The 13,497-nt window shown below is 38.7% G+C and overlaps 1 protein-coding gene and 1 non-coding gene across 33 annotated transcripts in view; one reads left to right on the top strand and one right to left on the bottom strand.

Annotated features, from left to right (window-relative positions):
• Positions 1 to 13,497, bottom strand: part of PTPRD (protein tyrosine phosphatase receptor type D) — a 1,411,192-nt gene that overhangs the window by 33,164 nt on the left and 1,364,531 nt on the right. The gene's annotated exons all lie outside the window — the stretch shown is intronic.
• Positions 8,804 to 8,910, top strand: LOC135277267 (U6 spliceosomal RNA). Its single transcript, XR_010344885.1, has one exon. It is a non-coding gene; the product is annotated as a U6 spliceosomal RNA (small nuclear RNA).

The raw sequence follows: 13,497 nt of genomic DNA, 5'->3' as shown, positions 1-13,497 counted from the left end.
ACTCAAGTAGTTACATGTATTCACAGGCTTAATAATGTCATCAAGAGCACGTAGCTGTCACTAGGGAGCTAAGACCTGGTTCCACATTTCCCCTTCCCCGAGACTCTCACTCCCACCAATGGGATTTTAGTGTGAACAGATGACAGATTTCCTTGGAGCTCCCCAGATGAACCCAAGGTCCACGATTCTATCAATTTAGGCTATAAGAATATTGGTCCAAGAGAGAAATGCTGTTCCTGTAATTGTCTTTTATTTATGAAACATTAGCTCTGCCACTCTATTCCACTACTGAAAAATAAAAAAATGGTTTTAAAAGCACTGTCAAAATAGATCTTCGTGTACCTGGTGATATAATCTGGATATGTGTACCCTGGAAATTTCCTGTTGAAATATGATCCTCAGTGTTGGAAGTTGGGCCTGGTGGGAAGTGTTTGGAGCATGAGAGGTGGATCCTTCATGAATGGCTTGGTGCCCTCCCTGTGGTAATGAGAGGTATTGAGTTTACAGGAAACCTGATTGTTTAAAAAGAATGTGGCACCTCTCCCATCTCTCTCTTGCTCCCTCTTTTGCCATGTGACTGGCTCCCACTTTGCCTTCCACCAAACTTCCTGGGGCCCTCACCAGAGGCAAATGCCAGCATCATGCTTCCGTACAGCCTGCCAGAACAGGTTTTAGGCCAAATAAACCTCTTTTCTTCAGACTAACCTACCTGGTTATGTATCAACTAGTTACCTTTATGTCAGCTCTATCTCTTTTAGATGATTTTGCTCTATGGTTGACTTTTAGTTAGTGTGGTATGCATACATAATAACTAATAAATAAGAACAAGTACTAAGTATATTTAGAAAAACCTACTGGTCATGTTTAAGGATGACAGCAGAGAGGATAGGGTTTGCCTCACATGTAGAATAATACTAGAAAATGGGAAACAGTCAAGAGACTGTGACACCAAAAAGCTGAAAGTTAATATTCAATCACTGAACTCCATGGATGCAAAATGAGACTCCTCTTCTATGTATCAATTGCCACGCAGTGTACCCCAGGAATATATGTATTTTATGTTTGAGTAGTCTGAACATGCTGCTAGGGAATGTGAAAGCACAGAGTCCTAGACTCTGTCCCAGAGGTTCTTATTCAGTAAGTCTGGAGTAGGACCAAAGACTGTGCATTTCCAACAAGTTCTAAAGTGATGCTGATACAGCTGGTCCACGAGCCATACTTTGGTTAATGAGGATACAAATACATTCCTAATATTTTTATATGTAAAAGTAAAAAAGATGCATAGAAAACACTCATAATAATGTACATATGTGTATATTTACATACATAAACATAAATGTTCGTAATCTCTCATTCATATGGATTTTTTGTCCTCAGCAATGTAAAGATGAATGGAAAGCAGAGACTGCAAAGGGCTGCTTTCAAATACGTAAAGTTTTTTCTGTTTTTGAAAGACCAGATACTTTACTATCTTCAGATACCTGAAAATATATGGAATTATGTTGTAATAAAACTGATGCCTGAAGCCCACCTTGTGAAATTTGCTTTGCAAGAAACAACCCCACATGCGAGCAAATCGGATACCAGGTAATAAGACCTAAAAGTATTTTTTCAAAGACAGAAACAAAAATATCCAAGCAATAGAACCCTGATTGAAAGATACAAAACAAAGATAACAGAACTATTTTTAAGCTTCATTTTATGACCAAGGGGCACAACAAAATAGTTTGAAATAGAAAGTTTTCATGCTGATTACATGAAATCAAAATACACACTGTTCAAAGGCTGCCAACATTATTTTTTTAAATGCAGTCTAGTTCATGCAATGAATTCCAGTGTTCTTTCAGTCTGGGAATATTTCAAAATACACTGCAGGTACAGCTGGGAAAACCTGTCCAGATCTCAGCTATTAGGTTATAAAAATATTTTCACATTTCCTGCAGATGTCTAGATTCCTTTCTTTGGTAGTAATTTTAATTCAGACCTCATTATTGACAGCTGTTTGTTCTGATAGAACTTAATTGCTCTTCTACCAGACTCAGTTGCACGTAGGCTGATTTCCTTTCCCTTATAGAGTATATTACATATAAACACAGGCAGGGGTTGGGAGAACCAATTAACTAAATACGTGTGCATAAAATGATTCATTGAGAGCTCTGATCAAATAATGTATCCAACTGCAACATAGGTCAAACAAAATTACAGCACTTATAGTTTACAGTATTAAATATAATTATATAGAAATACTCAAAAGCACTAAAATATATAGCTGATGAGTGGCAGCATCTGAAAATCTACTCTTTCATTAAAGAAACTTATAAAATTACTATATTTGAGTTACTGGTAGGGTATTTAATCTGCTGATGGATTAACTCATGGATATCTATTTCCCATAAGCTATATGCTACAAAGAACCCGAGATGCCTTCCATAACTGACAAAGTCATGAGGAATCCAGCATGCTGTGGGATCATTGTGCAATGTCAACAATGCTTCTTTGAAGGGCAGAGTTTCTGGGGACACACCAACTCTTTTCCTCATTCTCCAGTCACTGCTGTGGATGAGCTGCTTTTCCTAACTTTACCAGAAAATGAACACAAATTCTTTGAAGTTAAAGCTATTCCCTCTGTTTGAAGACAATGCCTCATTTTAGCAGCTCCCCAAGAGATGCAGGAACAGCTTGGCAATGTTCATTCTATCAAATGCCTTGGCAGCCTCACTCATGGAGTCTAGGCCAATTTGGAGACCCCAAGCTGCCTTCCTTACTGGACTGGAACCCCCTGAAGAGGGATAAACCGAGGCCTGAATTCATCAAAGACCATATAAGCAGCAAATATACTGCATTTGTTTCTTCTATTGGTTCTGTGTCTGTTTTGGAAATGGAGAGACTGTGGTGATTAGGGATGAACAAACTGCTCCTTAGTAAGGAACCCATTCAAGGAAAATGAAATTTTTTCTTAATACTAGGGACGCTATATGGTGCATCCTTTTTCGGGGCCACTAAATGCTTCTCTTTGCAGACTTAATCTACCTCATATAGGGAAGAAGACATTGGAAATAGGATGCTTATTAGCCCTGATAATTCTCAGGGATGCAGCATACATTTCCATTAATACGAGACATAATGCTAATTAGAATGCAAGCCCCAGACTCACCATTTACCAACCCTGTCACAATGAATGTAGGTATCCTACAGGGTTTGGTACTCACAAAGTCTGGTCAATAGCCTACTTTTGATCCCTTCCTCTTTCCCCTAAGTAACAAAGGAAACCATTACCTCTTGGTCTTTAAGAGTAATTCTACTAACTCCCTTGTTTTTTAATCTATACATATAGATCATTAAACCCTTTAGATCCTTGCATGGTGTGGCTCCTGGCATTGTTTTGGACTGTGACACTTCTACTCTAATGTTCACTTTATTTAGTGTCTGTTTCATACGTGGCATAGTTTTAAGGGAGGAGGATTCAATGTGACCTCATAGACACCATCTCTAACCACAGATCTCTAATGGTTGAAAGTTACAGTCTGGGGAAGAAATTCAGTTTTTGCTCATGGAATTAAAGACTTGTTACACTTTAAAATCCACCCCCCGCCCACCTTTGTTGTTTCTTGAAGCTTCACTTCTTACTGATTCAAATAGTTTAAACATAATTAAAGTCCTGACTGAGTTCATGAAACTGACTATTTTGTTTTCAAGTAAGCATGACAGAGCAACTGGTCTTTGATGTGATGTGCTCATTTTATGAAAGAACCAGCTTGGCAAACAAAACTTTTATGGAATTTAGAGAAACTCTGGGTCTTCCACTTGCAGGTTGTGTCTTAAATACGTCGTTTATTTATTCTTCCTGAGTCTCTGTTTTCTCACCTGTAAAATGTAAACCCATTTCCTAAGTTTGCTATGATACTGTCAGCAAAAAGCATTTTAAATAATAGCTTCTTGATAAATGTTAATTTCATTACTCTCTTTTATTCTATGAATTAATGACCTAGAATTGAATATTTTATTCGATTGGCCTAATCGCAGAGTAGATCTGCAACCTTTCTATTTATGCATCGTTTATAAACTTGCATAGTTTATTAGACTTATACTAATAGATGTTATGAAACTAATACTTTATTTTCTGATTTCAATCCTCTCAGGAAAATAAAATGTAATATACTGCTGAATCAGATTTTAGATTCGGTAGGGATCTTAGAGATCTGGTGGTTCTCAAAGTGTATCCCCATGACCAGCAGCATCAGTATCATGTGGGAATTTGTTAGAAATGCAGTTTTTCAGGCCCCACCCCAACCTAGAGAATCAGAAACTCTAGGGGTGGGGCCAAGCAATTTGAATTTTATTAATTACTTTATTACTATTATTGAGACTGAGTCTCCCCTTGTTGCCCAGGCTGGAATGCAGTGATGCGATCTCAGCTCACTGCAACTTCCACCTCCCAGGTTCAAGCAATTCTCCTGCTTCAGGCACCTGAGTGCCTTACAGGCACGCACCACCATGCCCAGTTAATTTTTATAGTTTTAGTAGAGACAGGGTTTCCCCATATTGGCCAGGCTGGCCTTGAACTTCTGACCTTGTGATACGCCCATCTCAGCCTCCCAACGTGCTGGGATTACAGGCCTGAGCCACCTGGGGTTATAGGTGTGAGCCATTTGAATTTTAAAAAGCCCCTAGGTGATTCTGGCGCTTGCTAAAGTTTTAAGAGCCACCCATCAGGCCATTCCCTTGTATTTTACAGGTGGAGAGACTCAGGAACAGAGACTAAAATAAAATCTCTGATTTCAGTTGCATTGCTTTGCTTGTGTCAAAGTTCTGTTTTCCTCCCCTTATCTCAAGTACCACTTACTGTTTGTTCCATCATTTGTTCCTTTCCGTAGGTATAGGGCTATCAAAATGGTCTTATCTGACTTCCATTTAACCAGTTTAACTCAAAATTTCCTTTTCCTCCCAAAAGCGCCTCCCGTTGCTCCCTGCACTAGGTCAGCTCAATGTTAGGCTACTTTCCAGGATGTCTGTGCCACCAGGATGTTTGTGGTGTCAACATGTTTATTCCAAAAATAATCAGTCATTTTATTTAAGTAATGTAAATAAACTGATGAGATGAAGTTACAAAATAAATGAGCTGTTTCTGTAAAAATCAAGTTAACTACTTTGGAAAGACTGATGTAAAAGTAATTTGTGGCCCGTCAACACCAATAAAGTACCCTTGAATTAGGTAAGGGTGACACAACTGCGGGTAAATGGGAAAATATTTATAAAAATCTAGACGGATTCTAAACTTAAGATGCTTAACTTTAAAAACAAAATACTGTTTGTTGTCGATATTAAAAACACTAAATCTGCTAATCATTGGTCGTTCATACTCAAAGATGATTTCTTAGTCCCAAATTTAAAAAACTAGTGAATCTAATACACAGTTATGCATTTGAAGTTAGTATCAACTGTATATATAAATATTAGGGTTCTTTGCTTCACTTGAGATTTTCTCTAAATGATCAAGTCTTAAGTGAACATATAGATAAAGGTTTCTTCTAAATGGTCTTGCTTTAGATCTCTTCATATATGATGATGTAAGTTTTCTGAAGAGATACTATACTGTTTCATCTCCATACTGTATAACCCAGAGTTTTGCACAGTGCAGTTGTAATAAATATTTTCTGGTTATATTTATATATACATTTAATTGAATGTTGCTAATTCATTAACCAATTACACTTAGTAGTTCATCATCCTGTTTTATTACTGTAAGCCAAACTATCTAGGCTATGCAATATTTCTTTTATGACAGCACTTCCTGGAGTCCTTAGAGAAATTCCAAGGGTGGGGAAAAGAGTTCTATACATTTCCTCTTGAAGTCTCCCAATGCATAAGGTTGAAAAACCCTGCTGTAAAGAAACCAATGTAACTTATTTTTATCCATACTTATTTGACTACAGAAATTCACCTCCCTGCATCAATTAATAATCCATGATTCAGTATAAAAACGTACTGATGAGGTATCCCAAATTTTCTGAGTGATTTTCGTTCTTACGTTCAAATCTTTTTTCTGTTTCCGTAGATTTTCTCATACTTAATCATCCAGAATAGGTGGGAATTACGTATGCCAATTATGAATGGGTCAGATTAAATGGTCAACACACGGATTTGTAAAACTGCTATTTGTTTCTTTCTTCTCAATGAAGTAGCAGAACATTTTCAATCTAGCTCTCCTTTCATAGGTTAAAAAAAGGAGAGGAAAATGAAACTTAGGACATCAAATAACAGGGGAGTGGTGGAGCCTTTGATGAACTGAGCCTAATTAAAAGTAAAAGTGCTGGCCTGCATGGAGGCTCATGCCTGTAATCCCAGCACTTTGACAAGCTGAGGTGGGAGGATCACAAGGTCAGGAGTTCGAGACCAGCCTGGCCAACATGGTGAAACCCCGTCTCTACTAAAAATACAAAAAAATTAGCTGGACATGGTGGCAGGTGCCTGCATTCCCAGCTACTTGGTAGGCTGAGGCAGGAGAATCGCTTGAATCTGGGAGGCGGAGGTTGCGGTGAGCCAAGACCATGCCATTACACTCCAGCCTGGGTGACAGAGCAAGATTCCATCTCAAAAAAAAAAAAAAAAAAGTAAAAGTGCTGAGTAAAAAAATTTAAAAGACTGCAAGCCAAACAGTTGCTACCGACAATGTGGGGTACAAGTTCTCCAAAGTGGGAGGTGGTTTCAATAGTCTGGAATCATTTTGAAATTTCATGCTGTAAGACTTCAGATTTCGAAAGTCAGATTATAACAGCACAGAATACGTAGACTAGGAGCACTCAACCTAGAGCCAAGAAAGCAGTAATGAATACCCTTTACACTACCTCTGCCCATGGAAATTGAATATTTACCTGAGATAAGGCTGCCCAGGCTATTAAAATCTCAAATGTTGAATGGCAGTTATGTAATGAGTTTCTTTGAAAAATAGAAAATGAATTGCCATTTAACAAACACTGCCTGGAATATTGATAATTGAAGCTATGTGATTCGTGCTTGGGGGTTCATTATACATTCTCTCCACTTTGGGGTATGTTTGAAAATGACCAAACTAAAAAAATTCTGAAAAAACAGCCTCCTTTGTTCCCCCTTAAGGTAAAGCACTTCCTAAATGCAAAGTCCCCCACAGGTCAGAAATAACAAAGAGGATCTGGTTCAGACCCATTCACCTTCTTCCAATAGCTAGGACTGAACCTAAGTTTCGTAGGCCACAGTCAAACTGTGATATGATGAAGCTTTAGCAGAGAACTGTGTGACTTGATAAGATTGCCCATGTAGAAATGCAGGCAGAGAATTCAGCAAGAGATATGAAGACCACATTAAGAATTTGTACCTTTGTACATTATTTAGGCCACAAAGCTTCACTCTAAAAATGACTTACATGCAGAATTGTGTCTGATATACAAAATGTGTTTTTTCCAAAGCCTTCAGAAAATATACACATAACAACAAAGGCATACATACGTATCTCTTATAACTGGAATACATTCATAGAGCTCCTTACTGAATTCTGGAAAAGGTTTTGCTAAGCTTGTAGCTTTACTATTGTACCCTTTACTATCGTACCCACAATAAGTTTGTGTTTAAATAAACCAAGATAGCAAGTGGATTTCAGACTATAGTACCTCAGAGAAAATAGTCTGAAACCAGGTCAATCATTTTCAGGCACACAAAAGAGGGATGAAATACTAACCATAGATTATAAAGGATTTCTGTGGTTTGTAACATGATTGATTGGTTATGGTTTTTCAAATCTAAGTAGTGAGCATGAGTCCAGACTGAGAAAGACTCTGCCCAACTGATTAGAACTGGAGTTGGGTTCAGGTTGACAAAGTGAGTTTAGGATGTGAAGAATGACTGACCATCTATAAGCCAAAATTTGGACTGAAGTTGTTTCTTCAAAGAAACAGAGAAAATTTTTTAATATGAATTCCAGAAAACCAATCATCATCATCGTGATCATCATCAAAATAAACAAGCACTTAATCTACCAGATTTTATCCAGTTTTCCTCTGAGAAGAAGATGCCATTGGCAAATGACCAGACTGTTCTCTACTTTCCTACAGAAATATAACTTAAGTCAAGTAAGTGACCTGCAGAAGATAATATAGTTTTAGGCTAGTCCAATATCTCTTATTTTTCTACATTTCTACAATGATCATTTTTTTATCCTGAAACCCAAATGTGTGGCGAAAGTCATGGAATTCAGAGTTGTTTTTATTAGGACACACTGAAAATGAAGATTTAAAGATCCAAGAGCTTCATTTATCAGTTTACATTTTAAAATTGCCTACTATATATGCAATTGCCTACTGCTTTAGGAAGTATTTTATTTTTACCAGCATTTTAGAGCATGTGTAAAACACAGCTTATGTTTGGAGACCATCCGTGGTCTTTGTTCATATGAAAATCCAATAACCCTAGCTCTTGATAAAATTTGGAGGCTTACCATTATGACCAACTGAGGTTGCATCTTATATACATTTATCTTCTATATTCATTTATGGTATTCACTCTGAGCTTGGAGAACAGTGTAATTTAAAAAAAAAAAAAACCAGCATCTTCAAATAATCTGTATTTAGGCAACACATAGGTCAAGTCTCAATATAAGCTCTGCTTCAGTGACAAAGAGGAGCCTTACTGCAGTGATGTGAAAAATTACAGACAGAAAAAGGCACTCCAGTTTACTCTTACATACACATCTGGGGGTAGTTATAGATCCAAAAGGAAAAGGCAAATCAACAAGGTGAAAATGGCAACAACGACAACAAAAAATCAGGTGGCCGTGCTCGCTTTGGCAGCACATATACTAAAATTGGAATGATACAGAGAAGATTAGCATGGCCCCTGCACAAGGATGACACGCAAATTCGTGAAGCATTCCATATTTTTACTGAATGGGCAAAAACTGGAAGCATTCCCTTTGAAATCTGGCACTAGACAAGGATGCCCTCTCTCACCACTCCTATTCAATATAGTATTGGAAGTTCTAGCCACAGCAATTAGGCAAGAAAAAGAAATAAAGGGTATTCAAGTAGGAAAGGAGGAAGTCAAATTGTCTCTATTTGCAGATGACATGATTGTATATTTAGAAGGCCCCATCGTCTCAGCCCAAAACTGATAAGCAACTTCAGCAAAGTCTCAGGATACAAAATCAGTGTGCAAAAATCACAAGCATTCCTATACACCAATAAGAGACTTAAAGAGAGCCAAATCAAGAATGAACTGCCATTCACAATTGCTATAAAGAGAATAAAATACCTAGGAATACAACTAACAAAGAATGTAAAGGACCTCTTCAAGGAGAACTGCAAACCACTGCTCAATGAAATAAGAGAGGACACAAACAGATGGAGAAACATTCCATGCTCATGGTTAGGAAGAATCAACATTGTGAAAATGGCCATACTGTCCAAAGTAATTTACAGATTCAACACTATCCCCATCAAGCTACCAATGACCTTCTTCACAGAACTGGAAAAAAACACTTTAAACTTCATATGGAACCAAAAGAGAGCCTGCATAGCCAAGTCAATTCTAAGAAAAAAGAACAAAGCGGGAGGCATCGCACACTACCTGATTTCAAACTATACTACAAGGTTACAGTAATGAAAACAGCATGGTACTGGTACCAAAACAGAGGCATAGACCAATAGAACAGAACAGAGGCCTCAGAGGTAACACCACACATCTACAACCATTTGATCTTTGAAAAACCTGACAAAAACAAGCAATGGGGAAAGGATTCCCTGTTTAATAAATGGTGCTGGGAAAACTGGCTAGCCACGTGCACAAAGCAGAAACTGGACCCCTTCCTGACACCTTACACTAAAATTAACTCCAGATGGATTAAAGACTTAAACATAAGACATAACACCATAAAAACCATAGAAGAAAATCTAGGCAAAACCATTCAGGACACAGGCACAGGCAAGGACTTCATGACTAAAACACCAAAAGCACTGGCAACAAAAGTCAAAATAGACAAATGGGACCTAATCAAACTCCACAGCTTCTGCACAGCAAAAGAAACAGTCATTAGAGTGAATCGGCAACCAACAGAATGGGAAAAAATTTTTGCCGTCTACTCATCTGACAAAGGGCTGATACCCAGAATCTACAAAGAACTAAAACAGATTTACAAGAAAAAAACAAAGAAACCCATTCAAAAGTGGGCGAAGGATATGAACAGACACTTTACAAAAGAAGGCATATATGAGGCCAACAAACATATGAAAAAATGCTCATCATCACTGGTCATTAGAGAAATGAAAATCAAAACTACATTGAGATACCATCTCACGCCAGCTAGAATGGCGATCATTAAAAAATCTGGAGACAACAGATGCTGGAGAGGATGTGGAGAAATAGGAACACTTTTACACTGTTGGTGGGAGTGTAAATTAGTTCAACCATTGAGGAAGACAGTGTGGCGATTCCTCAAGGACCTAGAAATAGAAATTCCATTTGACCCAGCAATCCCATTACTGGGTATATATCCAAAGGATTATAAATCTTTCTATTATAAGGACACATGCACAGAAATGTTCATTGTAGCACTGTTTACAATACCAAAGACTTGAAACCAACCCAAATGCCCATCGATGATAGACTGGACAGAGAAAATGTGGCACATATACACCATGGAATACTATGCAGCCACAAAAAATGATGAGTTTGTGTCCTTTGTAGGGACATGGATGAACCTGGAAACCATTATTCTCAGCAAACTGACACAAGAACAGAAAATCAAACACTGCATGTTCTCACTCATAGGCAGGTGTTGAACAATGAGAACACATGGACACAGGGAGGGGAGCATCACACACTGGGGTCTGTGGCGGGGAATGGGGAGGTACAGCAGTGGGGTGGGGAGTTGGGGAGGGATAACATGTGGAGAAATGCCAGATATAGGTGACGGGGAGGAAGGCAGCAAATCACACTGCCATGTGTGTACCTATGCAACAATCTTACATGTTCTTCCCATGTACCCCCAAACCTAAAATGCAATTGAGAAAAAAAATCAGGTGGCCATTTTGAAAAAAATTAAAAGGCCTTTTTTCCTCCTCTTTTACCTATTTTATATATTGATCAAAAAACCCTCAGTTTGAGTTGTATTTAGGCGTTTTGCTCTTCTCATCCAGTCCTGTGAAGGAAATTCACATTGCACTTAACTAGGTGATGAGGATAGAGCAGTGAGAAAGAGATCAGTAAGACTTTGCAGGCTCATCAATGTCATATTGGGGCTCAAAAGTTTGATGGGATAACTTGGAAAGTCTAGCGACTTAGCAGAGTTTGAAGACACCCCTCACCCCCAGTTATGTTTTGTATCCAAAAAGGATCTTTTTGTTAGCTCAATTTACCATCATTTACTTTGTCTTCAGCATAGAGAATGCTTACATATGCAGGCTTTTATTTCAAAAGGGATTCTCTTCTTTCTGATTTTGGTGTCACTTCACACATTTCTGTAACAAGAAACTCTCTCAGCAGCTGTACTTACGTTAGAGACACAAATGCACCTTATTAATGCTAGTTATCAAGGCAAAAGGTTTAAAAATACTTGCTAAACATTTGTTTATTTATGTAAAAGATTTCAGAGTGTTACACAGCTAAATTTAGGCATATAACAAACACTGTGAGTGTGTGAAAGAAATATAAATGATTCCAGCAGATGGCATGGTCAGAAGCAAAGGGTGTGCGAGTGCGAGAAATAAATAGCCCAAATCCAAACTGAGAGATCTGAATGGCTATAATCGTAGCACATCTACAGTGGAATCAAGAAGGTCATTTACATTACGTTAAGAAATACAGAAGCAGAGTCTTATATAAGCATGTTACACAAAATGGAGATTTGGCACATGGGTTACCATTGGACAATGTACCACACACAGTTTTTATTTCGGTTCCAGCAGAAAAACAATATTGACAAATTTCCTTCTCTCTTTGCTTCCTACTTTATTCAATAGAAGAGGTAACAATAGCATCTGCTGCAGTTGGCTGGAGCCTGAGTGCAGGAAATTGTAGATGATGGGCCTCCCAGGCATATCGACACTAAAAGGCTCATGCTCCAGCCACGGCACAGCCAGGCTAGCGCTCCAACGGGAGCGGCAGGTACACCAGGCAGCCACTGTGAACCAGAGCAGGGCCTGCCAAGACAGCATGTAAAGTAATTTTGAGTGGCCTGACGTGCTTTCCACCATCACGACTACAGGAACTGCTGCAAGGCAGGGCAAGTTTATCTTTGACATCTTCTCCCATCTCCATTTAGCATCGCTCTATGACTTTCTACTGCTGTAGCTGCACTGTCCAAATGGGTCCCCAGTGCATTCAGGGTGCTCCCTGGCTACCCATCAGCCTTTCTTTCCATTAGTCATGGGCTTGAAGATCTGGGATGCTTAATTGGGTCTAATGTGTCAAAATTACCTACTTCAACTGTCTTGGTGCCAAACATAACACTTCCTCTTATTATACGGATGCTTTCTGGTTATTTTCCTAATGTATCTAGAAAATGTTAAGGGATTCTTTAATCAAATTAATTTAAACAAAATTTTAAGGACCCTACTGCAGTGGACAACATACTAGACCAGCAGTCTGAGGACCTGAGTCCAGCAGAAGTCTATGGGAAAGCAGTCAACCTCACTGGCCTAATTTTGTTTTCTCCACTCTGAAATTAAAAAAAAATTCAAAACAAAAAAGCAAAGGCTGCAGGAGGGGAAGTGGTCTGAGAGGCTGGAAATGCCCCTTTCAGGTTTATGATTCACTGTGAATGAATCACAGTCCTGTTTCTGAGTTCAAAAAGAGGCCCACTAGCCCCAATAAATCCTGAATAACAGGAAGATGTAAAGGAAATATTTTTGAGTCAGGATGAAAGGAGAGTTAAGAGCACAAGTTTCTCCTACCTATAAGCTGATATTGTACCAGAAGTAATCAGGTAGAAGTTATGAAATACATTGTTTGAGAATGGACTTTTTTCCTACTTACCTATTTCATATACTATTTATAAACCCTGTATTTTGGGGTCAGCTTAAGGGTCTTTGCTCCTCTCATCCAGCCTGATGAGGAAAAGTCCCATTGTATTTAGCCAGGCTGATGAGCAGAGAGCAGAGTTCCACCAGTCCAGTAAATAAGGTTCAGCAATGTCGCACTCATAGGTAGAATAAATGAGGTCATAAATTAGTTGTTGTTTTCCCATCAAAAGGTGAAGTCTGCTTCCCTACTCCTTAAATCTGGAATGGCCGCTGACTTGTTTTAAACCAAGGAATGTGGTAAAAGCCTCTGTCTCAAAAGGCCTTGTAGCTTCCCCTTTGATGCCCTCAGAACCCTGAGCCCACTGGACCGCGATGAAAGGCCTTGGGGAGAAAGAGAGACCCCATCTGGCCTTCCTAGCCCTTCAAGCTGACTGAGAAAAAAAGCTCAGGAGAGACCAGCAGAACATCCATGTCCTGCCCCAAGTAAACCCACAGATCCATGAGAAATAAC

The sequence above is a fragment of the Aotus nancymaae genome, unplaced genomic scaffold (assembly GCF_030222135.1).
Source record: "Aotus nancymaae isolate 86718 unplaced genomic scaffold, 86718_ANA_hifiasm-v0.15.2.pri h1tg000003l, whole genome shotgun sequence".
NCBI classification, from domain to species: domain Eukaryota; kingdom Metazoa; phylum Chordata; class Mammalia; order Primates; family Aotidae; genus Aotus; species Aotus nancymaae.
The sequence above is the reverse complement of the archived record's forward strand: the minus strand, read 5'-3'. Positions and strand labels throughout refer to the sequence as shown.